Below are 16578 nucleotides of genomic sequence, written 5' to 3' on the forward strand. Positions count from 1 at the left end.
TGACGGCACCTTCCGGGATGCGGGTGCTTTTTTTTTTTCTTTCCCTTTCCCTTTCCCTTTCCCTTTCCTCCCCTTCTTTGTTCTCCTTCCCCCGGCGGCCAGGAAAAGCGCGTGCCCCACGGGGCCAAGAGGAACACTGGCCGCGGCTTTCAGCGCCGCTCCATTGCCGTGACCGGGCCTCCTCGCCCGCCAAACTTTTCGCCCGCCTGACCCCGATGTGATTTGAACACATAGCCTTCTGATCTGGAGTCAGACGCGCTGCCGTTGCGCCACGAGGCCAGCCGGCAGGCCCTGCAGCTCTTGGTGCTGCGAGGGCGGGCAGCGGGGCCGGGAAGGAGCCGCGGCGGAAAAAGAAGGGGCTGCATTGGCCGTGAATCGAACACGGGCCTCCCGCGTGGCGGGCGAGAATTCTACCACTGAACCACCAATGCCTTGCTGGGAGGAACCGGCCTTCGAGCGGAGCCTGTGCTCTCGGCCGTGCGGCCACCTGCCAGGGCCCGAGGCGGCGGCGGCCTGCCAGCCAAAGGGGGCCTCTCCGGCAGGCCCCTCAGTGGCCGTGTCGGGCCCTGGGTTTCTGTAGTGTAGTGGTTATCACGTTCGCTTCACACGCGAAAGGTCCCTGGTTCGAAACCAGGCAGAAACAGGCCTCCTTTTGCCGTGGGGCCTGGAAAAACGCAGGCTTGCACAAGTGGGCAGCTGCTCGCCGCCTGGGCGTGCGCTCGTGCCCTCTCGCTCGCTGCTCTGGGCCTACGGCAGCCTTTTGTCCGCCGTTCTCTTCGGTGCTGCTGGGAGAAAGAAGCCCGGGCGGGCAGCACCCTCGGTCCTGGCGCCGGCCCCCCCCCCCGCGCCTCACCTGGAGGCGTGGGCCAGTGGCGCAACGGATAACGCGCCTGACTACGGATCAGGAGATTGCAGGTTCGACTCCTGCCTGGCTTGTGGTGACGGCACCTTCCGGGATGCGGGTGCTTTTTTTTTTCTTTCCCTTTCCCTTTCCCTTTCCTCCCCTTCTTTGTTCTCCTTCCCCCGGCGGCCAGGAAAAGCGCGTGCCCCACGGGGCCAAGAGGAACACTGGCCGCGGCTTTCAGCGCCGCTCCATTGCCGTGACCGGGCCTCCTCGCCCGCCAAACTTTTCACCCGCCTGACCCCGATGTGATTTGAACACATAGCCTTCTGATCTGGAGTCAGACGCGCTGCCGTTGCACCACGAGGCCAGCCGGCAGGCCCTGCAGCTCTTGGTGCTGCGAGGGCGGGCAGCGGGGCCGGGAAGGAGCCGCGGCGGAAAAAGAAGGGGCTGCATTGGCCGTGAATCGAACACGGGCCTCCCGCGTGGCGGGCGAGAATTCTACCACTGAACCACCAATGCCTTGCTGGGAGGAACCGGCCTTCGAGCGGAGCCTGTGCTCTCGGCCGTGCGGCCACCTGCCAGGGCCCGAGGCGGCGGCGGCCTGCCAGCCAAAGGGGGCCTCTCCGGCAGGCCCCTCAGTGGCCGTGTCGGGCCCTGGGTTTCTGTAGTGTAGTGGTTATCACGTTCGCTTCACACGCGAAAGGTCCCTGGTTCGAAACCAGGCAGAAACAGGCCTCCTTTTGCCGTGGGGCCTGGAAAAACGCAGGCTTGCACAAGTGGGCAGCTGCTCGCCGCCTGGGCGTGCGCTCGTGCCCTCTCGCTCGCTGCTCTGGGCCTACGGCAGCCTTTTGTCCGCCGTTCTCTTCGGTGCTGCTGGGAGAAAGAAGCCCGGGCGGGCAGCACCCTCGGTCCTGGCGCCGGCCCCCCCCCCGCGCCTCACCTGGAGGCGTGGGCCAGTGGCGCAACGGATAACGCGCCTGACTACGGATCAGGAGATTGCAGGTTCGACTCCTGCCTGGCTTGTGGTGACGGCACCTTCCGGGATGCGGGTGCTTTTTTTTTTTCTTTCCCTTTCCCTTTCCCTTTCCTCCCCTTCTTTGTTCTCCTTCCCCCGGCGGCCAGGAAAAGCGCGTGCCCCACGGGGCCAAGAGGAACACTGGCCGCGGCTTTCAGCGCCGCTCCATTGCCGTGACCGGGCCTCCTCGCCCGCCAAACTTTTCGCCCGCCTGACCCCGATGTGATTTGAACACATAGCCTTCTGATCTGGAGTCAGACGCGCTGCCGTTGCGCCACGAGGCCAGCCGGCAGGCCCTGCAGCTCTTGGTGCTGCGAGGGCGGGCAGCGGGGCCGGGAAGGAGCCGCGGCGGAAAAAGAAGGGGCTGCATTGGCCGTGAATCGAACACGGGCCTCCCGCGTGGCGGGCGAGAATTCTACCACTGAACCACCAATGCCTTGCTGGGAGGAACCGGCCTTCGAGCGGAGCCTGTGCTCTCGGCCGTGCGGCCACCTGCCAGGGCCCGAGGCGGCGGCGGCCTGCCAGCCAAAGGGGGCCTCTCCGGCAGGCCCCTCAGTGGCCGTGTCGGGCCCTGGGTTTCTGTAGTGTAGTGGTTATCACGTTCGCTTCACACGCGAAAGGTCCCTGGTTCGAAACCAGGCAGAAACAGGCCTCCTTTTGCCGTGGGGCCTGGAAAAACGCAGGCTTGCACAAGTGGGCAGCTGCTCGCCGCCTGGGCGTGCGCTCGTGCCCTCTCGCTCGCTGCTCTGGGCCTACGGCAGCCTTTTGTCCGCCGTTCTCTTCGGTGCTGCTGGGAGAAAGAAGCCCGGGCGGGCAGCACCCTCGGTCCTGGCGCCGGCCCCCCCCCGCGCCTCACCTGGAGGCGTGGGCCAGTGGCGCAACGGATAACGCGCCTGACTACGGATCAGGAGATTGCAGGTTCGACTCCTGCCTGGCTTGTGGTGACGGCACCTTCCGGGATGCGGGTGCTTTTTTTTTTTCTTTCCCTTTCCCTTTCCCTTTCCTCCCCTTCTTTGTTCTCCTTCCCCCGGCGGCCAGGAAAAGCGCGTGCCCCACGGGGCCAAGAGGAACACTGGCCGCGGCTTTCAGCGCCGCTCCATTGCCGTGACCGGGCCTCCTCGCCCGCCAAACTTTTCGCCCGCCTGACCCCGATGTGATTTGAACACATAGCCTTCTGATCTGGAGTCAGACGCGCTGCCGTTGCGCCACGAGGCCAGCCGGCAGGCCCTGCAGCTCTTGGTGCTGCGAGGGCGGGCAGCGGGGCCGGGAAGGAGCCGCGGCGGAAAAAGAAGGGGCTGCATTGGCCGTGAATCGAACACGGGCCTCCCGCGTGGCGGGCGAGAATTCTACCACTGAACCACCAATGCCTTGCTGGGAGGAACCGGCCTTCGAGCGGAGCCTGTGCTCTCGGCCGTGCGGCCACCTGCCAGGGCCCGAGGCGGCGGCGGCCTGCCAGCCAAAGGGGGCCTCTCCGGCAGGCCCCTCAGTGGCCGTGTCGGGCCCTGGGTTTCTGTAGTGTAGTGGTTATCACGTTCGCTTCACACGCGAAAGGTCCCTGGTTCGAAACCAGGCAGAAACAGGCCTCCTTTTGCCGTGGGGCCTGGAAAAACGCAGGCTTGCACAAGTGGGCAGCTGCTCGCCGCCTGGGCGTGCGCTCGTGCCCTCTCGCTCGCTGCTCTGGGCCTACGGCAGCCTTTTGTCCGCCGTTCTCTTCGGTGCTGCTGGGAGAAAGAAGCCCGGGCGGGCAGCACCCTCGGTCCTGGCGCCGGCCCCCCCCCGCGCCTCACCTGGAGGCGTGGGCCAGTGGCGCAACGGATAACGCGCCTGACTACGGATCAGGAGATTGCAGGTTCGACTCCTGCCTGGCTTGTGGTGACGGCACCTTCCGGGATGCGGGTGCTTTTTTTTTTTCTTTCCCTTTCCCTTTCCCTTTCCTCCCCTTCTTTGTTCTCCTTCCCCCGGCGGCCAGGAAAAGCGCGTGCCCCACGGGGCCAAGAGGAACACTGGCCGCGGCTTTCAGCGCCGCTCCATTGCCGTGACCGGGCCTCCTCGCCCGCCAAACTTTTCGCCCGCCTGACCCCGATGTGATTTGAACACATAGCCTTCTGATCTGGAGTCAGACGCGCTGCCGTTGCGCCACGAGGCCAGCCGGCAGGCCCTGCAGCTCTTGGTGCTGCGAGGGCGGGCAGCGGGGCCGGGAAGGAGCCGCGGCGGAAAAAGAAGGGGCTGCATTGGCCGTGAATCGAACACGGGCCTCCCGCGTGGCGGGCGAGAATTCTACCACTGAACCACCAATGCCTTGCTGGGAGGAACCGGCCTTCGAGCGGAGCCTGTGCTCTCGGCCGTGCGGCCACCTGCCAGGGCCCGAGGCGGCGGCGGCCTGCCAGCCAAAGGGGGCCTCTCCGGCAGGCCCCTCAGTGGCCGTGTCGGGCCCTGGGTTTCTGTAGTGTAGTGGTTATCACGTTCGCTTCACACGCGAAAGGTCCCTGGTTCGAAACCAGGCAGAAACAGGCCTCCTTTTGCCGTGGGGCCTGGAAAAACGCAGGCTTGCACAAGTGGGCAGCTGCTCGCCGCCTGGGCGTGCGCTCGTGCCCTCTCGCTCGCTGCTCTGGGCCTACGGCAGCCTTTTGTCCGCCGTTCTCTTCGGTGCTGCTGGGAGAAAGAAGCCCGGGCGGGCAGCACCCTCGGTCCTGGCGCCGGCCCCCCCCCGCGCCTCACCTGGAGGCGTGGGCCAGTGGCGCAACGGATAACGCGCCTGACTACGGATCAGGAGATTGCAGGTTCGACTCCTGCCTGGCTTGTGGTGACGGCACCTTCCGGGATGCGGGTGCTTTTTTTTTTTCTTTCCCTTTCCCTTTCCCTTTCCTCCCCTTCTTTGTTCTCCTTCCCCCGGCGGCCAGGAAAAGCGCGTGCCCCACGGGGCCAAGAGGAACACTGGCCGCGGCTTTCAGCGCCGCTCCATTGCCGTGACCGGGCCTCCTCGCCCGCCAAACTTTTCGCCCGCCTGACCCCGATGTGATTTGAACACATAGCCTTCTGATCTGGAGTCAGACGCGCTGCCGTTGCGCCACGAGGCCAGCCGGCAGGCCCTGCAGCTCTTGGTGCTGCGAGGGCGGGCAGCGGGGCCGGGAAGGAGCCGCGGCGGAAAAAGAAGGGGCTGCATTGGCCGTGAATCGAACACGGGCCTCCCGCGTGGCGGGCGAGAATTCTACCACTGAACCACCAATGCCTTGCTGGGAGGAACCGGCCTTCGAGCGGAGCCTGTGCTCTCGGCCGTGCGGCCACCTGCCAGGGCCCGAGGCGGCGGCGGCCTGCCAGCCAAAGGGGGCCTCTCCGGCAGGCCCCTCAGTGGCCGTGTCGGGCCCTGGGTTTCTGTAGTGTAGTGGTTATCACGTTCGCTTCACACGCGAAAGGTCCCTGGTTCGAAACCAGGCAGAAACAGGCCTCCTTTTGCCGTGGGGCCTGGAAAAACGCAGGCTTGCACAAGTGGGCAGCTGCTCGCCGCCTGGGCGTGCGCTCGTGCCCTCTCGCTCGCTGCTCTGGGCCTACGGCAGCCTTTTGTCCGCCGTTCTCTTCGGTGCTGCTGGGAGAAAGAAGCCCGGGCGGGCAGCACCCTCGGTCCTGGCGCCGGCCCCCCCCCGCGCCTCACCTGGAGGCGTGGGCCAGTGGCGCAACGGATAACGCGCCTGACTACGGATCAGGAGATTGCAGGTTCGACTCCTGCCTGGCTTGTGGTGACGGCACCTTCCGGGATGCGGGTGCTTTTTTTTTTTCTTTCCCTTTCCCTTTCCCTTTCCTCCCCTTCTTTGTTCTCCTTCCCCCGGCGGCCAGGAAAAGCGCGTGCCCCACGGGGCCAAGAGGAACACTGGCCGCGGCTTTCAGCGCCGCTCCATTGCCGTGACCGGGCCTCCTCGCCCGCCAAACTTTTCGCCCGCCTGACCCCGATGTGATTTGAACACATAGCCTTCTGATCTGGAGTCAGACGCGCTGCCGTTGTGCCACGAGGCCAGCCGGCAGGCCCTGCAGCTCTTGGTGCTGCGAGGGCGGGCAGCGGGGCCGGGAAGGAGCCGCGGCGGAAAAAGAAGGGGCTGCATTGGCCGTGAATCGAACACGGGCCTCCCGCGTGGCGGGCGAGAATTCTACCACTGAACCACCAATGCCTTGCTGGGAGGAACCGGCCTTCGAGCGGAGCCTGTGCTCTCGGCCGTGCGGCCACCTGCCAGGGCCCGAGGCGGTGGCGGCCTGCCAGCCAAAGGGGGCCTCTCCGGCAGGCCCCTCAGTGGCCGTGTCGGGCCCTGGGTTTCTGTAGTGTAGTGGTTATCACGTTCGCTTCACACGCGAAAGGTCCCTGGTTCGAAACCAGGCAGAAACAGGCCTCCTTTTGCCGTGGGGCCTGGAAAAACGCAGGCTTGCACAAGTGGGCAGCTGCTCGCCGCCTGGGCGTGCGCTCGTGCCCTCTCGCTCGCTGCTCTGGGCCTACGGCAGCCTTTTGTCCGCCGTTCTCTTCGGTGCTGCTGGGAGAAAGAAGCCCGGGCGGGCAGCACCCTCGGTCCTGGCGCCGGCCCCCCCCCGCGCCTCACCTGGAGGCGTGGGCCAGTGGCGCAACGGATAACGCGCCTGACTACGGATCAGGAGATTGCAGGTTCGACTCCTGCCTGGCTTGTGGTGACGGCACCTTCCGGGATGCGGGTGCTTTTTTTTTTTCTTTCCCTTTCCCTTTCCCTTTCCTCCCCTTCTTTGTTCTCCTTCCCCCGGCGGCCAGGAAAAGCGCGTGCCCCACGGGGCCAAGAGGAACACTGGCCGCGGCTTTCAGCGCCGCTCCATTGCCGTGACCGGGCCTCCTCGCCCGCCAAACTTTTCGCCCGCCTGACCCCGATGTGATTTGAACACATAGCCTTCTGATCTGGAGTCAGACGCGCTGCCGTTGCGCCACGAGGCCAGCCGGCAGGCCCTGCAGCTCTTGGTGCTGCGAGGGCGGGCAGCGGGGCCGGGAAGGAGCCGCGGCGGAAAAAGAAGGGGCTGCATTGGCCGTGAATCGAACACGGGCCTCCCGCGTGGCGGGCGAGAATTCTACCACTGAACCACCAATGCCTTGCTGGGAGGAACCGGCCTTCGAGCGGAGCCTGTGCTCTCGGCCGTGCGGCCACCTGCCAGGGCCCGAGGCGGCGGCGGCCTGCCAGCCAAAGGGGGCCTCTCCGGCAGGCCCCTCAGTGGCCGTGTCGGGCCCTGGGTTTCTGTAGTGTAGTGGTTATCACGTTCGCTTCACACGCGAAAGGTCCCTGGTTCGAAACCAGGCAGAAACAGGCCTCCTTTTGCCGTGGGGCCTGGAAAAACGCAGGCTTGCACAAGTGGGCAGCTGCTCGCCGCCTGGGCGTGCGCTCGTGCCCTCTCGCTCGCTGCTCTGGGCCTACGGCAGCCTTTTGTCCGCCGTTCTCTTCGGTGCTGCTGGGAGAAAGAAACCCGGGCGGGCAGCACCCTCGGTCCTGGCGCCGCCCCCCCCCCGCGCCTCACCTGGAGGCGTGGGCCAGTGGCGCAACGGATAACGCGCCTGACTACGGATCAGGAGATTGCAGGTTCGACTCCTGCCTGGCTTGTGGTGACGGCACCTTCCGGGATGCGGGTGCTTTTTTTTTTTCTTTCCCTTTCCCTTTCCCTTTCCTCCCCTTCTTTGTTCTCCTTCCCCCGGCGGCCAGGAAAAGCGCGTGCCCCACGGGGCCAAGAGGAACACTGGCCGCGGCTTTCAGCGCCGCTCCATTGCCGTGACCGGGCCTCCTCGCCCGCCAAACTTTTCGCCCGCCTGACCCCGATGTGATTTGAACACATAGCCTTCTGATCTGGAGTCAGACGCGCTGCCGTTGCGCCACGAGGCCAGCCGGCAGGCCCTGCAGCTCTTGGTGCTGCGAGGGCGGGCAGCGGGGCCGGGAAGGAGCCGCGGCGGAAAAGGAAGGGGCTGCATTGGCCGTGAATCGAACACGGGCCTCCCGCGTGGCGGGCGAGAATTCTACCACTGAACCACCAATGCCTTGCTGGGAGGAACCGGCCTTCGAGCGGAGCCTGTGCTCTCGGCCGTGCGGCCACCTGCCAGGGCCCGAGGCGGCGGCGGCCTGCCAGCCAAAGGGGGCCTCTCCGGCAGGCCCCTCAGTGGCCGTGTCGGGCCCTGGGTTTCTGTAGTGTAGTGGTTATCACGTTCGCTTCACACGCGAAAGGTCCCTGGTTCGAAACCAGGCAGAAACAGGCCTCCTTTTGCCGTGGGGCCTGGAAAAACGCAGGCTTGCACAAGTGGGCAGCTGCTCGCCGCCTGGGCGTGCGCTCGTGCCCTCTCGCTCGCTGCTCTGGGCCTACGGCAGCCTTTTGTCCGCCGTTCTCTTCGGTGCTGCTGGGAGAAAGAAGCCCGGGCGGGCAGCACCCTCGGTCCTGGCGCCGGCCCCCCCCCGCGCCTCACCTGGAGGCGTGGGCCAGTGGCGCAACGGATAACGCGCCTGACTACGGATCAGGAGATGGCAGGTTCGACTCCTGCCTGGCTTGTGGTGACGGCACCTTCCGGGATGCGGGTGCTTTTTTTTTTTCTTTCCCTTTCCCTTTCCCTTTCCTCCCCTTCTTTGTTCTCCTTCCCCCGGCGGCCAGGAAAAGCGCGTGCCCCACGGGGCCAAGAGGAACACTGGCCGCGGCTTTCAGCGCCGCTCCATTGCCGTGACCGGGCCTCCTCGCCCGCCAAACTTTTCGCCCGCCTGACCCCGATGTGATTTGAACACATAGCCTTCTGATCTGGAGTCAGACGCGCTGCCGTTGCGCCACGAGGCCAGCCGGCAGGCCCTGCAGCTCTTGGTGCTGCGAGGGCGGGCAGCGGGGCCGGGAAGGAGCCGCGGCGGAAAAAGAAGGGGCTGCATTGGCCGTGAATCGAACACGGGCCTCCCGCGTGGCGGGCGAGAATTCTACCACTGAACCACCAATGCCTTGCTGGGAGGAACCGGCCTTCGAGCGGAGCCTGTGCTCTCGGCCGTGCGGCCACCTGCCAGGGCCCGAGGCGGCGGCGGCCTGCCAGCCAAAGGGGGCCTCTCCGGCAGGCCCCTCAGTGGCCGTGTCGGGCCCTGGGTTTCTGTAGTGTAGTGGTTATCACGTTCGCTTCACACGCGAAAGGTCCCTGGTTCGAAACCAGGCAGAAACAGGCCTCCTTTTGCCGTGGGGCCTGGAAAAACGCAGGCTTGCACAAGTGGGCAGCTGCTCGCCGCCTGGGCGTGCGCTCGTGCCCTCTCGCTCGCTGCTCTGGGCCTACGGCAGCCTTTTGTCCGCCGTTCTCTTCGGTGCTGCTGGGAGAAAGAAGCCCGGGCGGGCAGCACCCTCGGTCCTGGCGCCGGCCCCCCCCCGCGCCTCACCTGGAGGCGTGGGCCAGTGGCGCAACGGATAACGCGCCTGACTACGGATCAGGAGATTGCAGGTTCGACTCCTGCCTGGCTTGTGGTGACGGCACCTTCCGGGATGCGGGTGCTTTTTTTTTTTCTTTCCCTTTCCCTTTCCCTTTCCTCCCCTTCTTTGTTCTCCTTCCCCCGGCGGCCAGGAAAAGCGCGTGCCCCACGGGGCCAAGAGGAACACTGGCCGCGGCTTTCAGCGCCGCTCCATTGCCGTGACCGGGCCTCCTCGCCCGCCAAACTTTTCGCCCGCCTGACCCCGATGTGATTTGAACACATAGCCTTCTGATCTGGAGTCAGACGCGCTGCCGTTGCGCCACGAGGCCAGCCGGCAGGCCCTGCAGCTCTTGGTGCTGCGAGGGCGGGCAGCGGGGCCGGGAAGGAGCCGCGGCGGAAAAAGAAGGGGCTGCATTGGCCGTGAATCGAACACGGGCCTCCCGCGTGGCGGGCGAGAATTCTACCACTGAACCACCAATGCCTTGCTGGGAGGAACCGGCCTTCGAGCGGAGCCTGTGCTCTCGGCCGTGCGGCCACCTGCCAGGGCCCGAGGCGGCGGCGGCCTGCCAGCCAAAGGGGGCCTCTCCGGCAGGCCCCTCAGTGGCCGTGTCGGGCCCTGGGTTTCTGTAGTGTAGTGGTTATCACGTTCGCTTCACACGCGAAAGGTCCCTGGTTCGAAACCAGGCAGAAACAGGCCTCCTTTTGCCGTGGGGCCTGGAAAAACGCAGGCTTGCACAAGTGGGCAGCTGCTCGCCGCCTGGGCGTGCGCTCGTGCCCTCTCGCTCGCTGCTCTGGGCCTACGGCAGCCTTTTGTCCGCCGTTCTCTTCGGTGCTGCTGGGAGAAAGAAGCCCGGGCGGGCAGCACCCTCGGTCCTGGCGCCGGCCCCCCCCCGCGCCTCACCTGGAGGCGTGGGCCAGTGGCGCAACGGATAACGCGCCTGACTACGGATCAGGAGATTGCAGGTTCGACTCCTGCCTGGCTTGTGGTGACGGCACCTTCCGGGATGCGGGTGCTTTTTTTTTTTCTTTCCCTTTCCCTTTCCCTTTCCCTTTCCTCCCCTTCTTTGTTCTCCTTCCCCCGGCGGCCAGGAAAAGCGCGTGCCCCACGGGGCCAAGAGGAACACTGGCCGCGGCTTTCAGCGCCGCTCCATTGCCGTGACCGGGCCTCCTCGCCCGCCAAACTTTTCGCCCGCCTGACCCCGATGTGATTTGAACACATAGCCTTCTGATCTGGAGTCAGACGCGCTGCCGTTGCGCCACGAGGCCAGCCGGCAGGCCCTGCAGCTCTTGGTGCTGCGAGGGCGGGCAGCGGGGCCGGGAAGGAGCCGCGGCGGAAAAAGAAGGGGCTGCATTGGCCGTGAATCGAACACGGGCCTCCCGCGTGGCGGGCGAGAATTCTACCACTGAACCACCAATGCCTTGCTGGGAGGAACCGGCCTTCGAGCGGAGCCTGTGCTCTCGGCCGTGCGGCCACCTGCCAGGGCCCGAGGCGGCGGCGGCCTGCCAGCCAAAGGGGGCCTCTCCGGCAGGCCCCTCAGTGGCCGTGTCGGGCCCTGGGTTTCTGTAGTGTAGTGGTTATCACGTTCGCTTCACACGCGAAAGGTCCCTGGTTCGAAACCAGGCAGAAACAGGCCTCCTTTTGCCGTGGGGCCTGGAAAAACGCAGGCTTGCACAAGTGGGCAGCTGCTCGCCGCCTGGGCGTGCGCTCGTGCCCTCTCGCTCGCTGCTCTGGGCCTACGGCAGCCTTTTGTCCGCCGTTCTCTTCGGTGCTGCTGGGAGAAAGAAGCCCGGGCGGGCAGCACCCTCGGTCCTGGCGCCGGCCCCCCCCCGCGCCTCACCTGGAGGCGTGGGCCAGTGGCGCAACGGATAACGCGCCTGACTACGGATCAGGAGATTGCAGGTTCGACTCCTGCCTGGCTTGTGGTGACGGCACCTTCCGGGATGCGGGTGCTTTTTTTTTTTCTTTCCCTTTCCCTTTCCCTTTCCTCCCCTTCTTTGTTCTCCTTCCCCCGGCGGCCAGGAAAAGCGCGTGCCCCACGGGGCCAAGAGGAACACTGGCCGCGGCTTTCAGCGCCGCTCCATTGCCGTGACCGGGCCTCCTCGCCCGCCAAACTTTTCGCCCGCCTGACCCCGATGTGATTTGAACACATAGCCTTCTGATCTGGAGTCAGACGCGCTGCCGTTGCGCCACGAGGCCAGCCGGCAGGCCCTGCAGCTCTTGGTGCTGCGAGGGCGGGCAGCGGGGCCGGGAAGGAGCCGCGGCGGAAAAAGAAGGGGCTGCATTGGCCGTGAATCGAACACGGGCCTCCCGCGTGGCGGGCGAGAATTCTACCACTGAACCACCAATGCCTTGCTGGGAGGAACCGGCCTTCGAGCGGAGCCTGTGCTCTCGGCCGTGCGGCCACCTGCCAGGGCCCGAGGCGGCGGCGGCCTGCCAGCCAAAGGGGGCCTCTCCGGCAGGCCCCTCAGTGGCCGTGTCGGGCCCTGGGTTTCTGTAGTGTAGTGGTTATCACGTTCGCTTCACACGCGAAAGGTCCCTGGTTCGAAACCAGGCAGAAACAGGCCTCCTTTTGCCGTGGGGCCTGGAAAAACGCAGGCTTGCACAAGTGGGCAGCTGCTCGCCGCCTGGGCGTGCGCTCGTGCCCTCTCGCTCGCTGCTCTGGGCCTACGGCAGCCTTTTGTCCGCCGTTCTCTTCGGTGCTGCTGGGAGAAAGAAGCCCGGGCGGGCAGCACCCTCGGTCCTGGCGCCGGCCCCCCCCCGCGCCTCACCTGGAGGCGTGGGCCAGTGGCGCAACGGATAACGCGCCTGACTACGGATCAGGAGATTGCAGGTTCGACTCCTGCCTGGCTTGTGGTGACGGCACCTTCCGGGATGCGGGTGCTTTTTTTTTTTCTTTCCCTTTCCCTTTCCCTTTCCCTTTCCCTTTCCTCCCCTTCTTTGTTCTCCTTCCCCCGGCGGCCAGGAAAAGCGCGTGCCCCACGGGGCCAAGAGGAACACTGGCCGCGGCTTTCAGCACCGCTCCATTGCCGTGACCGGGCCTCCTCGCCCGCCAAACTTTTCGCCCGCCTGACCCCGATGTGATTTGAACACATAGCCTTCTGATCTGGAGTCAGACGCGCTGCCGTTGCGCCACGAGGCCAGCCGGCAGGCCCTGCAGCTCTTGGTGCTGCGAGGGCGGGCAGCGGGGCCGGGAAGGAGCCGCGGCGGAAAAAGAAGGGGCTGCATTGGCCGTGAATCGAACACGGGCCTCCCGCGTGGCGGGCGAGAATTCTACCACTGAACCACCAATGCCTTGCTGGGAGGAACCGGCCTTCGAGCGGAGCCTGTGCTCTCGGCCGTGCGGCCACCTGCCAGGGCCCGAGGCGGCGGCGGCCTGCCAGCCAAAGGGGGCCTCTCCGGCAGGCCCCTCAGTGGCCGTGTCGGGCCCTGGGTTTCTGTAGTGTAGTGGTTATCACGTTCGCTTCACACGCGAAAGGTCCCTGGTTCGAAACCAGGCAGAAACAGGCCTCCTTTTGCCGTGGGGCCTGGAAAAACGCAGGCTTGCACAAGTGGGCAGCTGCTCGCCGCCTGGGCGTGCGCTCGTGCCCTCTCGCTCGCTGCTCTGGGCCTACGGCAGCCTTTTGTCCGCCGTTCTCTTCGGTGCTGCTGGGAGAAAGAAGCCCGGGCGGGCAGCACCCTCGGTCCTGGCGCCGGCCCCCCCCGCGCCTCACCTGGAGGCGTGGGCCAGTGGCGCAATGGATAACGCGCCTGACTACGGATCAGGAGATTGCAGGTTCGACTCCTGCCTGGCTTGTGGTGACGGCACCTTCCGGGATGCGGGTGCTTTTTTTTTTTCTTTCCCTTTCCCTTTCCCTTTCCCTTTCCCTTTCCCTTTCCTCCCCTTCTTTGTTCTCCTTCCCCCGGCGGCCAGGAAAAGCGCGTGCCCCACGGGGCCAAGAGGAACACTGGCCGCGGCTTTCAGCGCCGCTCCATTGCCGTGACCGGGCCTCCTCGCCCGCCAAACTTTTCGCCCGCCTGACCCCGATGTGATTTGAACACATAGCCTTCTGATCTGGAGTCAGACGCGCTGCCGTTGCGCCACGAGGCCAGCCGCAGGCCCTGCAGCTCTTGGTGCTGCGAGGGCGGGCAGCGGGGCCGGGAAGGAGCCGCGGCGGAAAAAGAAGGGGCTGCATTGGCCGTGAATCGAACACGGGCCTCCCGCGTGGCGGGCGAGAATTCTACCACTGAACCACCAATGCCTTGCTGGGAGGAACCGGCCTTCGAGCGGAGCCTGTGCTCTCGGCCGTGCGGCCACCTGCCAGGGCCCGAGGCGGCGGCGGCCTGCCAGCCAAAGGGGGCCTCTCCGGCAGGCCCCTCAGTGGCCGTGTCGGGCCCTGGGTTTCTGTAGTGTAGTGGTTATCACGTTCGCTTCACACGCGAAAGGTCCCTGGTTCGAAACCAGGCAGAAACAGGCCTCCTTTTGCCGTGGGGCCTGGAAAAACGCAGGCTTGCACAAGTGGGCAGCTGCTCGCCGCCTGGGCGTGCGCTCGTGCCCTCTCGCTCGCTGCTCTGGGCCTACGGCAGCCTTTTGTCCGCCGTTCTCTTCGGTGCTGCTGGGAGAAAGAAGCCCGGGCGGGCAGCACCCTCGGTCCTGGCGCCGGCCCCCCCCCGCGCCTCACCTGGAGGCGTGGGCCAGTGGCGCAACGGATAACGCGCCTGACTACGGATCAGGAGATTGCAGGTTCGACTCCTGCCTGGCTTGTGGTGACGGCACCTTCCGGGATGCGGGTGCTTTTTTTTTTTCTTTCCCTTTCCCTTTCCCTTTCCCTTTCCCTTTCCCTTTCCCTTTCCCTTTCCTCCCCTTCTTTGTTCTCCTTCCCCCGGCGGCCAGGAAAAGCGCGTGCCCCACGGGGCCAAGAGGAACACTGGCCGCGGCTTTCAGCGCCGCTCCATTGCCGTGACCGGGCCTCCTCGCCCGCCAAACTTTTCGCCCGCCTGACCCCGATGTGATTTGAACACATAGCCTTCTGATCTGGAGTCAGACGCGCTGCCGTTGCGCCACGAGGCCAGCCGGCAGGCCCTGCAGCTCTTGGTGCTGCGAGGGCAGGCAGCGGGGCCGGGAAGGAGCCGCGGCGGAAAAAGAAGGGGCTGCATTGGCCGTGAATCGAACACGGGCCTCCCGCGTGGCGGGCGAGAATTCTACCACTGAACCACCAATGCCTTGCTGGGAGGAACCGGCCTTCGAGCGGAGCCTGTGCTCTCGGCCGTGCGGCCACCTGCCAGGGCCCGAGGCGGCGGCGGCCTGCCAGCCAAAGGGGGCCTCTCTGGCAGGCCCCTCAGTGGCCGTGTCGGGCCCTGGGTTTCTGTAGTGTAGTGGTTATCACGTTCGCTTCACACGCGAAAGGTCCCTGGTTCGAAACCAGGCAGAAACAGGCCTCCTTTTGCCGTGGGGCCTGGAAAAACGCAGGCTTGCACAAGTGGGCAGCTGCTCGCCGCCTGGGCGTGCGCTCGTGCCCTCTCGCTCGCTGCTCTGGGCCTACGGCAGCCTTTTGTCCGCCGTTCTCTTCGGTGCTGCTGGGAGAAAGAAGCCCGGGCGGGCAGCACCCTCGGTCCTGGCGCCGGCCCCCCCCCGCGCCTCACCTGGAGGCGTGGGCCAGTGGCGCAACGGATAACGCGCCTGACTATGGATCAGGAGATTGCAGGTTCGACTCCTGCCTGGCTTGTGGTGACGGCACCTTCCGGGATGCGGGTGCTTTTTTTTTTTCTTTCCCTTTCCCTTTCCCTTTCCTCCCCTTCTTTGTTCTCCTTCCCCCGGCGGCCAGGAAAAGCGCGTGCCCCACGGGGCCAAGAGGAACACTGGCCGCGGCTTTCAGCGCCGCTCCATTGCCGTGACCGGGCCTCCTCGCCCGCCAAACTTTTCGCCCGCCTGACCCCGATGTGATTTGAACACATAGCCTTCTGATCTGGAGTCAGACGCGCTGCCGTTGCGCCACGAGGCCAGCCGGCAGGCCCTGCAGCTCTTGGTGCTGCGAGGGCGGGCAGCGGGGCCGGGAAGGAGCCGCGGCGGAAAAAGAAGGGGCTGCATTGGCCGTGAATCGAACACGGGCCTCCCGCGTGGCGGGCGAGAATTCTACCACTGAACCACCAATGCCTTGCTGGGAGGAACCGGCCTTCGAGCGGAGCCTGTGCTCTCGGCCGTGCGGCCACCTGCCAGGGCCCGAGGCGGCGGCGGCCTGCCAGCCAAGGGGGGCCTCTCCGGCAGGCCCCTCAGTGGCCGTGTCGGGCCCTGGGTTTCTGTAGTGTAGTGGTTATCACGTTCGCTTCACACGCGAAAGGTCCCTGGTTCGAAACCAGGCAGAAACAGGCCTCCTTTTGCCGTGGGGCCTGGAAAAACGCAGGCTTGCACAAGTGGGCAGCTGCTCGCCGCCTGGGCGTGCGCTCGTGCCCTCTCGCTCGCTGCTCTGGGCCTACGGCAGCCTTTTGTCCGCCGTTCTCTTCGGTGCTGCTGGGAGAAAGAAGCCCGGGCGGGCAGCACCCTCGGTCCTGGCGCCGGCCCCCCCCGCGCCTCACCTGGAGGCGTGGGCCAGTGGCGCAACGGATAACGCGCCTGACTACGGATCAGGAGATTGCAGGTTCGACTCCTGCCTGGCTTGTGGTGACGGCACCTTCCGGGATGCGGGTGCTTTTTTTTTTTCTTTCCCTTTCCCTTTCCCTTTCCCTTTCCCTTTCCTCCCCTTCTTTGTTCTCCTTCCCCCGGCGGCCAGGAAAAGCGCGTGCCCCACGGGGCCAAGAGGAACACTGGCCGCGGCTTTCAGCGCCGCTCCATTGCCGTGACCGGGCCTCCTCGCCCGCCAAACTTTTCGCCCGCCTGACCCCGATGTGATTTGAACACATAGCCTTCTGATCTGGAGTCAGACGCGCTGCCGTTGCGCCACGAGGCCAGCCGGCAGGCCCTGCAGCTCTTGGTGCTGCGAGGGCGGGCAGCGGGGCCGGGAAGGAGCCGCGGCGGAAAAAGAAGGGGCTGCATTGGCCGTGAATCGAACACAGGCCTCCCGCGTGGCGGGCGAGAATTCTACCACTGAACCACCAATGCCTTGCTGGGAGGAACTGGCCTTCGAGCGGAGCCTGTGCTCTCGGCCGTGCGGCCACCTGCCAGGGCCCGAGGCGGCGGCGGCCTGCCAGCCAAAGGGGGCCTCTCCGGCAGGCCCCTCAGTGGCCGTGTCGGGCCCTGGGTTTCTGTAGTGTAGTGGTTATCACGTTCGCTTCACACGCGAAAGGTCCCTGGTTCGAAACCAGGCAGAAACAGGCCTCCTTTTGCCGTGGGGCCTGGAAAAAC

At 65.8% G+C, this 16578-nt stretch overlaps 67 non-coding genes across 67 annotated transcripts; 34 read left to right on the forward strand and 33 right to left on the reverse strand.

Annotated features, from left to right (window-relative positions):
- Window positions 1-207: 207 nt before the first annotated feature.
- On the reverse strand, window positions 208-279 carry TRNAW-CCA (transfer RNA tryptophan (anticodon CCA)). Its single transcript has one exon. It is a non-coding gene; the product is annotated as a tRNA-Trp (tRNA).
- Window positions 280-360: 81 nt separating this feature from the next.
- On the reverse strand, window positions 361-431 carry TRNAG-GCC (transfer RNA glycine (anticodon GCC)). Its single transcript has one exon. It is a non-coding gene; the product is annotated as a tRNA-Gly (tRNA).
- Window positions 432-570: 139 nt separating this feature from the next.
- TRNAV-CAC (transfer RNA valine (anticodon CAC)) lies at window positions 571-643 on the forward strand. Its single transcript has one exon. It is a non-coding gene; the product is annotated as a tRNA-Val (tRNA).
- Window positions 644-863: 220 nt separating this feature from the next.
- Window positions 864-936, forward strand: TRNAR-ACG (transfer RNA arginine (anticodon ACG)). Its single transcript has one exon. It is a non-coding gene; the product is annotated as a tRNA-Arg (tRNA).
- Window positions 937-1292: 356 nt separating this feature from the next.
- On the reverse strand, window positions 1293-1363 carry TRNAG-GCC (transfer RNA glycine (anticodon GCC)). Its single transcript has one exon. It is a non-coding gene; the product is annotated as a tRNA-Gly (tRNA).
- Window positions 1364-1502: 139 nt separating this feature from the next.
- TRNAV-CAC (transfer RNA valine (anticodon CAC)) lies at window positions 1503-1575 on the forward strand. The gene has a single exon. It is a non-coding gene; the product is annotated as a tRNA-Val (tRNA).
- Window positions 1576-1794: 219 nt separating this feature from the next.
- TRNAR-ACG (transfer RNA arginine (anticodon ACG)) lies at window positions 1795-1867 on the forward strand. The gene has a single exon. It is a non-coding gene; the product is annotated as a tRNA-Arg (tRNA).
- A 204-nt stretch (window positions 1868-2071) lies between these two features.
- TRNAW-CCA (transfer RNA tryptophan (anticodon CCA)) lies at window positions 2072-2143 on the reverse strand. Its single transcript has one exon. It is a non-coding gene; the product is annotated as a tRNA-Trp (tRNA).
- An 81-nt stretch (window positions 2144-2224) lies between these two features.
- TRNAG-GCC (transfer RNA glycine (anticodon GCC)) lies at window positions 2225-2295 on the reverse strand. Its single transcript has one exon. It is a non-coding gene; the product is annotated as a tRNA-Gly (tRNA).
- Window positions 2296-2434: 139 nt separating this feature from the next.
- On the forward strand, window positions 2435-2507 carry TRNAV-CAC (transfer RNA valine (anticodon CAC)). The gene has a single exon. It is a non-coding gene; the product is annotated as a tRNA-Val (tRNA).
- Window positions 2508-2725: 218 nt separating this feature from the next.
- On the forward strand, window positions 2726-2798 carry TRNAR-ACG (transfer RNA arginine (anticodon ACG)). The gene has a single exon. It is a non-coding gene; the product is annotated as a tRNA-Arg (tRNA).
- Window positions 2799-3002: 204 nt separating this feature from the next.
- On the reverse strand, window positions 3003-3074 carry TRNAW-CCA (transfer RNA tryptophan (anticodon CCA)). Its single transcript has one exon. It is a non-coding gene; the product is annotated as a tRNA-Trp (tRNA).
- Window positions 3075-3155: 81 nt separating this feature from the next.
- Window positions 3156-3226, reverse strand: TRNAG-GCC (transfer RNA glycine (anticodon GCC)). Its single transcript has one exon. It is a non-coding gene; the product is annotated as a tRNA-Gly (tRNA).
- A 139-nt stretch (window positions 3227-3365) lies between these two features.
- Window positions 3366-3438, forward strand: TRNAV-CAC (transfer RNA valine (anticodon CAC)). The gene has a single exon. It is a non-coding gene; the product is annotated as a tRNA-Val (tRNA).
- A 218-nt stretch (window positions 3439-3656) lies between these two features.
- On the forward strand, window positions 3657-3729 carry TRNAR-ACG (transfer RNA arginine (anticodon ACG)). Its single transcript has one exon. It is a non-coding gene; the product is annotated as a tRNA-Arg (tRNA).
- A 204-nt stretch (window positions 3730-3933) lies between these two features.
- TRNAW-CCA (transfer RNA tryptophan (anticodon CCA)) lies at window positions 3934-4005 on the reverse strand. The gene has a single exon. It is a non-coding gene; the product is annotated as a tRNA-Trp (tRNA).
- An 81-nt stretch (window positions 4006-4086) lies between these two features.
- TRNAG-GCC (transfer RNA glycine (anticodon GCC)) lies at window positions 4087-4157 on the reverse strand. Its single transcript has one exon. It is a non-coding gene; the product is annotated as a tRNA-Gly (tRNA).
- A 139-nt stretch (window positions 4158-4296) lies between these two features.
- TRNAV-CAC (transfer RNA valine (anticodon CAC)) lies at window positions 4297-4369 on the forward strand. Its single transcript has one exon. It is a non-coding gene; the product is annotated as a tRNA-Val (tRNA).
- A 218-nt stretch (window positions 4370-4587) lies between these two features.
- On the forward strand, window positions 4588-4660 carry TRNAR-ACG (transfer RNA arginine (anticodon ACG)). Its single transcript has one exon. It is a non-coding gene; the product is annotated as a tRNA-Arg (tRNA).
- Window positions 4661-4864: 204 nt separating this feature from the next.
- TRNAW-CCA (transfer RNA tryptophan (anticodon CCA)) lies at window positions 4865-4936 on the reverse strand. The gene has a single exon. It is a non-coding gene; the product is annotated as a tRNA-Trp (tRNA).
- An 81-nt stretch (window positions 4937-5017) lies between these two features.
- TRNAG-GCC (transfer RNA glycine (anticodon GCC)) lies at window positions 5018-5088 on the reverse strand. The gene has a single exon. It is a non-coding gene; the product is annotated as a tRNA-Gly (tRNA).
- Window positions 5089-5227: 139 nt separating this feature from the next.
- On the forward strand, window positions 5228-5300 carry TRNAV-CAC (transfer RNA valine (anticodon CAC)). Its single transcript has one exon. It is a non-coding gene; the product is annotated as a tRNA-Val (tRNA).
- A 218-nt stretch (window positions 5301-5518) lies between these two features.
- Window positions 5519-5591, forward strand: TRNAR-ACG (transfer RNA arginine (anticodon ACG)). Its single transcript has one exon. It is a non-coding gene; the product is annotated as a tRNA-Arg (tRNA).
- Window positions 5592-5948: 357 nt separating this feature from the next.
- TRNAG-GCC (transfer RNA glycine (anticodon GCC)) lies at window positions 5949-6019 on the reverse strand. Its single transcript has one exon. It is a non-coding gene; the product is annotated as a tRNA-Gly (tRNA).
- Window positions 6020-6158: 139 nt separating this feature from the next.
- On the forward strand, window positions 6159-6231 carry TRNAV-CAC (transfer RNA valine (anticodon CAC)). Its single transcript has one exon. It is a non-coding gene; the product is annotated as a tRNA-Val (tRNA).
- Window positions 6232-6449: 218 nt separating this feature from the next.
- Window positions 6450-6522, forward strand: TRNAR-ACG (transfer RNA arginine (anticodon ACG)). Its single transcript has one exon. It is a non-coding gene; the product is annotated as a tRNA-Arg (tRNA).
- Window positions 6523-6726: 204 nt separating this feature from the next.
- On the reverse strand, window positions 6727-6798 carry TRNAW-CCA (transfer RNA tryptophan (anticodon CCA)). The gene has a single exon. It is a non-coding gene; the product is annotated as a tRNA-Trp (tRNA).
- An 81-nt stretch (window positions 6799-6879) lies between these two features.
- TRNAG-GCC (transfer RNA glycine (anticodon GCC)) lies at window positions 6880-6950 on the reverse strand. Its single transcript has one exon. It is a non-coding gene; the product is annotated as a tRNA-Gly (tRNA).
- Window positions 6951-7089: 139 nt separating this feature from the next.
- TRNAV-CAC (transfer RNA valine (anticodon CAC)) lies at window positions 7090-7162 on the forward strand. Its single transcript has one exon. It is a non-coding gene; the product is annotated as a tRNA-Val (tRNA).
- A 218-nt stretch (window positions 7163-7380) lies between these two features.
- On the forward strand, window positions 7381-7453 carry TRNAR-ACG (transfer RNA arginine (anticodon ACG)). Its single transcript has one exon. It is a non-coding gene; the product is annotated as a tRNA-Arg (tRNA).
- Window positions 7454-7657: 204 nt separating this feature from the next.
- Window positions 7658-7729, reverse strand: TRNAW-CCA (transfer RNA tryptophan (anticodon CCA)). The gene has a single exon. It is a non-coding gene; the product is annotated as a tRNA-Trp (tRNA).
- An 81-nt stretch (window positions 7730-7810) lies between these two features.
- On the reverse strand, window positions 7811-7881 carry TRNAG-GCC (transfer RNA glycine (anticodon GCC)). The gene has a single exon. It is a non-coding gene; the product is annotated as a tRNA-Gly (tRNA).
- A 139-nt stretch (window positions 7882-8020) lies between these two features.
- TRNAV-CAC (transfer RNA valine (anticodon CAC)) lies at window positions 8021-8093 on the forward strand. Its single transcript has one exon. It is a non-coding gene; the product is annotated as a tRNA-Val (tRNA).
- Window positions 8094-8588: 495 nt separating this feature from the next.
- TRNAW-CCA (transfer RNA tryptophan (anticodon CCA)) lies at window positions 8589-8660 on the reverse strand. The gene has a single exon. It is a non-coding gene; the product is annotated as a tRNA-Trp (tRNA).
- An 81-nt stretch (window positions 8661-8741) lies between these two features.
- Window positions 8742-8812, reverse strand: TRNAG-GCC (transfer RNA glycine (anticodon GCC)). The gene has a single exon. It is a non-coding gene; the product is annotated as a tRNA-Gly (tRNA).
- A 139-nt stretch (window positions 8813-8951) lies between these two features.
- On the forward strand, window positions 8952-9024 carry TRNAV-CAC (transfer RNA valine (anticodon CAC)). The gene has a single exon. It is a non-coding gene; the product is annotated as a tRNA-Val (tRNA).
- A 218-nt stretch (window positions 9025-9242) lies between these two features.
- Window positions 9243-9315, forward strand: TRNAR-ACG (transfer RNA arginine (anticodon ACG)). The gene has a single exon. It is a non-coding gene; the product is annotated as a tRNA-Arg (tRNA).
- Window positions 9316-9519: 204 nt separating this feature from the next.
- On the reverse strand, window positions 9520-9591 carry TRNAW-CCA (transfer RNA tryptophan (anticodon CCA)). The gene has a single exon. It is a non-coding gene; the product is annotated as a tRNA-Trp (tRNA).
- Window positions 9592-9672: 81 nt separating this feature from the next.
- On the reverse strand, window positions 9673-9743 carry TRNAG-GCC (transfer RNA glycine (anticodon GCC)). The gene has a single exon. It is a non-coding gene; the product is annotated as a tRNA-Gly (tRNA).
- Window positions 9744-9882: 139 nt separating this feature from the next.
- TRNAV-CAC (transfer RNA valine (anticodon CAC)) lies at window positions 9883-9955 on the forward strand. The gene has a single exon. It is a non-coding gene; the product is annotated as a tRNA-Val (tRNA).
- A 218-nt stretch (window positions 9956-10173) lies between these two features.
- Window positions 10174-10246, forward strand: TRNAR-ACG (transfer RNA arginine (anticodon ACG)). The gene has a single exon. It is a non-coding gene; the product is annotated as a tRNA-Arg (tRNA).
- Window positions 10247-10456: 210 nt separating this feature from the next.
- Window positions 10457-10528, reverse strand: TRNAW-CCA (transfer RNA tryptophan (anticodon CCA)). The gene has a single exon. It is a non-coding gene; the product is annotated as a tRNA-Trp (tRNA).
- Window positions 10529-10609: 81 nt separating this feature from the next.
- Window positions 10610-10680, reverse strand: TRNAG-GCC (transfer RNA glycine (anticodon GCC)). The gene has a single exon. It is a non-coding gene; the product is annotated as a tRNA-Gly (tRNA).
- Window positions 10681-10819: 139 nt separating this feature from the next.
- On the forward strand, window positions 10820-10892 carry TRNAV-CAC (transfer RNA valine (anticodon CAC)). Its single transcript has one exon. It is a non-coding gene; the product is annotated as a tRNA-Val (tRNA).
- Window positions 10893-11110: 218 nt separating this feature from the next.
- On the forward strand, window positions 11111-11183 carry TRNAR-ACG (transfer RNA arginine (anticodon ACG)). Its single transcript has one exon. It is a non-coding gene; the product is annotated as a tRNA-Arg (tRNA).
- A 204-nt stretch (window positions 11184-11387) lies between these two features.
- On the reverse strand, window positions 11388-11459 carry TRNAW-CCA (transfer RNA tryptophan (anticodon CCA)). The gene has a single exon. It is a non-coding gene; the product is annotated as a tRNA-Trp (tRNA).
- An 81-nt stretch (window positions 11460-11540) lies between these two features.
- Window positions 11541-11611, reverse strand: TRNAG-GCC (transfer RNA glycine (anticodon GCC)). The gene has a single exon. It is a non-coding gene; the product is annotated as a tRNA-Gly (tRNA).
- Window positions 11612-11750: 139 nt separating this feature from the next.
- TRNAV-CAC (transfer RNA valine (anticodon CAC)) lies at window positions 11751-11823 on the forward strand. The gene has a single exon. It is a non-coding gene; the product is annotated as a tRNA-Val (tRNA).
- Window positions 11824-12041: 218 nt separating this feature from the next.
- On the forward strand, window positions 12042-12114 carry TRNAR-ACG (transfer RNA arginine (anticodon ACG)). The gene has a single exon. It is a non-coding gene; the product is annotated as a tRNA-Arg (tRNA).
- Window positions 12115-12330: 216 nt separating this feature from the next.
- TRNAW-CCA (transfer RNA tryptophan (anticodon CCA)) lies at window positions 12331-12402 on the reverse strand. Its single transcript has one exon. It is a non-coding gene; the product is annotated as a tRNA-Trp (tRNA).
- Window positions 12403-12483: 81 nt separating this feature from the next.
- Window positions 12484-12554, reverse strand: TRNAG-GCC (transfer RNA glycine (anticodon GCC)). The gene has a single exon. It is a non-coding gene; the product is annotated as a tRNA-Gly (tRNA).
- Window positions 12555-12693: 139 nt separating this feature from the next.
- Window positions 12694-12766, forward strand: TRNAV-CAC (transfer RNA valine (anticodon CAC)). Its single transcript has one exon. It is a non-coding gene; the product is annotated as a tRNA-Val (tRNA).
- A 217-nt stretch (window positions 12767-12983) lies between these two features.
- On the forward strand, window positions 12984-13056 carry TRNAR-ACG (transfer RNA arginine (anticodon ACG)). The gene has a single exon. It is a non-coding gene; the product is annotated as a tRNA-Arg (tRNA).
- Window positions 13057-13278: 222 nt separating this feature from the next.
- On the reverse strand, window positions 13279-13350 carry TRNAW-CCA (transfer RNA tryptophan (anticodon CCA)). Its single transcript has one exon. It is a non-coding gene; the product is annotated as a tRNA-Trp (tRNA).
- An 80-nt stretch (window positions 13351-13430) lies between these two features.
- Window positions 13431-13501, reverse strand: TRNAG-GCC (transfer RNA glycine (anticodon GCC)). Its single transcript has one exon. It is a non-coding gene; the product is annotated as a tRNA-Gly (tRNA).
- Window positions 13502-13640: 139 nt separating this feature from the next.
- Window positions 13641-13713, forward strand: TRNAV-CAC (transfer RNA valine (anticodon CAC)). The gene has a single exon. It is a non-coding gene; the product is annotated as a tRNA-Val (tRNA).
- Window positions 13714-13931: 218 nt separating this feature from the next.
- On the forward strand, window positions 13932-14004 carry TRNAR-ACG (transfer RNA arginine (anticodon ACG)). Its single transcript has one exon. It is a non-coding gene; the product is annotated as a tRNA-Arg (tRNA).
- A 234-nt stretch (window positions 14005-14238) lies between these two features.
- On the reverse strand, window positions 14239-14310 carry TRNAW-CCA (transfer RNA tryptophan (anticodon CCA)). The gene has a single exon. It is a non-coding gene; the product is annotated as a tRNA-Trp (tRNA).
- An 81-nt stretch (window positions 14311-14391) lies between these two features.
- Window positions 14392-14462, reverse strand: TRNAG-GCC (transfer RNA glycine (anticodon GCC)). The gene has a single exon. It is a non-coding gene; the product is annotated as a tRNA-Gly (tRNA).
- A 139-nt stretch (window positions 14463-14601) lies between these two features.
- TRNAV-CAC (transfer RNA valine (anticodon CAC)) lies at window positions 14602-14674 on the forward strand. Its single transcript has one exon. It is a non-coding gene; the product is annotated as a tRNA-Val (tRNA).
- A 218-nt stretch (window positions 14675-14892) lies between these two features.
- On the forward strand, window positions 14893-14965 carry TRNAH-AUG (transfer RNA histidin (anticodon AUG)). Its single transcript has one exon. It is a non-coding gene; the product is annotated as a tRNA-His (tRNA).
- A 204-nt stretch (window positions 14966-15169) lies between these two features.
- Window positions 15170-15241, reverse strand: TRNAW-CCA (transfer RNA tryptophan (anticodon CCA)). Its single transcript has one exon. It is a non-coding gene; the product is annotated as a tRNA-Trp (tRNA).
- An 81-nt stretch (window positions 15242-15322) lies between these two features.
- Window positions 15323-15393, reverse strand: TRNAG-GCC (transfer RNA glycine (anticodon GCC)). The gene has a single exon. It is a non-coding gene; the product is annotated as a tRNA-Gly (tRNA).
- A 139-nt stretch (window positions 15394-15532) lies between these two features.
- TRNAV-CAC (transfer RNA valine (anticodon CAC)) lies at window positions 15533-15605 on the forward strand. The gene has a single exon. It is a non-coding gene; the product is annotated as a tRNA-Val (tRNA).
- A 217-nt stretch (window positions 15606-15822) lies between these two features.
- Window positions 15823-15895, forward strand: TRNAR-ACG (transfer RNA arginine (anticodon ACG)). Its single transcript has one exon. It is a non-coding gene; the product is annotated as a tRNA-Arg (tRNA).
- Window positions 15896-16111: 216 nt separating this feature from the next.
- TRNAW-CCA (transfer RNA tryptophan (anticodon CCA)) lies at window positions 16112-16183 on the reverse strand. Its single transcript has one exon. It is a non-coding gene; the product is annotated as a tRNA-Trp (tRNA).
- Window positions 16184-16474: 291 nt separating this feature from the next.
- On the forward strand, window positions 16475-16547 carry TRNAV-CAC (transfer RNA valine (anticodon CAC)). The gene has a single exon. It is a non-coding gene; the product is annotated as a tRNA-Val (tRNA).
- Window positions 16548-16578: the final 31 nt, after the last annotated feature.

Source organism: Pelodiscus sinensis, chromosome 3 (genome assembly GCF_049634645.1).
Source record: "Pelodiscus sinensis isolate JC-2024 chromosome 3, ASM4963464v1, whole genome shotgun sequence".
In the NCBI taxonomy this organism is placed as follows: Eukaryota; Metazoa; Chordata; order Testudines; family Trionychidae; genus Pelodiscus; species Pelodiscus sinensis.